This window comes from Hylaeus anthracinus, unplaced genomic scaffold, assembly GCF_026225885.1.
Source record: "Hylaeus anthracinus isolate JK02 unplaced genomic scaffold, UHH_iyHylAnth1.0_haploid 11978, whole genome shotgun sequence".
NCBI lineage: Eukaryota > Metazoa > Arthropoda > Insecta > Hymenoptera > Colletidae > Hylaeus > Hylaeus anthracinus.
The window spans coordinates 451,527-453,588 of record NW_026534326.1 but is presented as its reverse complement, the minus strand read 5'-3'; the positions used below and the strand labels follow the sequence as shown (position 1 = coordinate 453,588).

At 41.2% G+C, this 2,062-nt stretch overlaps 1 protein-coding gene across 2 annotated transcripts in view; it reads left to right on the top strand.

Moving 5' to 3' along the window:
* Nucleotides 1–1,136: 1,136 nt before the first annotated feature.
* The window catches only part of LOC128897031 (uncharacterized), a 4,577-nt gene continuing 3,651 nt past the window's right edge, over nucleotides 1,137–2,062 (top strand). For both annotated transcript variants that reach the window (XM_054160666.1, XM_054160665.1), the window contains exon 1: nucleotides 1,137–1,490. The gene's annotated coding sequence lies outside the window, so the exon portion shown is untranslated. The remainder of the gene's footprint in view (nucleotides 1,491–2,062) is intronic.

The following is a 2,062-nucleotide window of genomic DNA, read 5'->3' as shown; positions in this document are numbered from 1 at the left end:
TCTAATTTCTCATTCATTGGTGCCAAAAAATAATCCTGATACATATACGTAACAAGGCAGAAGAGAAGAAGGCATAGTGCACCCTGTATAATTCTAATTTCTCATTCATTGGTGCCAAAAAACAATCCTGATACATATACGTAACAAGGCAGAAGAGAAGAAGGCATGATTCCCATGAAAGACCGAGGAAGAAAAAGAGACACAAAGCGTTGAGGGACACAATAGCACCTGTCGAATCGCGTCCTCAGCGTGTAGACGAGAGAAAGAGAGGGGAACCTCGCATAGGAAAGCGCGCGATATAACACATCGATCTGCGCTCGCGAATGCGCACTGTTTGTTGTCTAGGTAGGGTTTCCCCTTGCCTCTCTGTGTGGACCGTGACCGGGATACCAACAGGTGATGCTGGAGTAGAGACACTCCCAAGCTTGGTCTCCCGCAAGTCCTCATCCTAACGGTGATTTAGCATCATTCAATTTGGGGGATGTCGCCTCTAATCTCGTTGGGAGCACGTAAAGGCAATACAGAAAGAAGAAAGTCCTTCATCACTTGGTGCTTAGTGCTTTGATTTCTTGTTATTGTCCTTTAGGTTCTCTGCACCTTCCCCTGCAACAATACTGTGATACAGTTTGGGAACTGATCAAAATTTGTACGTGAGAGAACAGTATCGGGGTCAATCAACAGTCTTGGGGAATGTTTAATAAAGCATTACTCGGTTCTCAGTGCTTAGGTCCCAAGGTGTGAGTGAGACCAAGTGATACCTTATGCCAAAAGATATTTGTGTTAGAAATGTTGTACGCAAATGGATATAACACAAAGAAATTGAGTTTCAATGAATACTGTAAAGCTATGCAATGCAATGTATGCAATGTACATATGTAAAATAATTCTTACAAGTAGCCAAGGATTGTAGCAATCCCTAACGCTAAGTTTTTCGGATAATGACCTGGTGTCAGGGCACTGTTCACGAAAATAATGAACGGGAGAGTAGTCGAGTATCCCAGCAATGAATTCGTGAGACTGCTTTTAATGAAACATTTCTGTAAAGGAAGATGATGCCAAGAGAATGAATATCCACTGCAAGAAACGACAAAACAAGAACTGTTTAACTTTGAGAATCGAGTTCCCTCGCGAACTAATAAATTGGTTGAATAGCGGCTAGATCCTGTGATTAGTACACTAATCCTCTGGAAAGAACTCGTTGAAATGACGAAAATGGTTCAACAGTCATTGTTTGAGTGTGTTTGGAGCTTGTCTCGACATCAGGGTTTCTCGCCCTGGGCGATCAACATACGTATCAAAGGCTGGAATGGAAATAAAGCAGTCTTGAGACGCTGCTTCACCGTACAATTTTTTCATACGGTGAATTCCACTGGTTTCTAGAATTTCATTTGCAGTGTTCGAGTAAACGACAACTTGTTGCTGTTCCCAAGCAACCAGAAGAGGAAGACAGAAGAGAATGCTGCGATAACGAATCCCAGGGACACAGAAAGGTGGGCATAATTAATTCGCGCAACATATTTTCAACTCTGTCGTTCCTCAAACTAGAATAATAAAGCATTGTTAAACTAGAGAAAATAATTTTATTATCTGTTCATCTGCGATTTTGCAAGTGGTTAACGATAACACGTACTCGAAGCCATTATTTATCCAAAAAGTATTATACAAGGTACTCGGAGATTCCTAGCAAAGAAAATTGGCAAGTTTAGGGTATCGTACAGAAGGATTCGGATCGATGCAAAACTTTCCCGTGCTGAAAGATAGGAAACAAGAGGGAACAATGGTTCTTTGTACCCTGTACGTGTACCGCGAACAAAGCTGAGCACGTATAAGTGGAAAACTCACAGATAATGTTACACGCACGCATTGTCTACGCCTAGACATCTCTGCGCCCACTATGTAAAAGTGAGGGAGGATCAGTGTAGCAAGCACTACGTACACGCATCATGAAGTCAAATTAAAATGAAGCAAGCATCGTTCGGCAAACATTCAGCAAATTATTAAATTTATTGTTCTAAATACAATTTTCTGTCCATTACAATTTATACAATTTTCTGTCCATTAC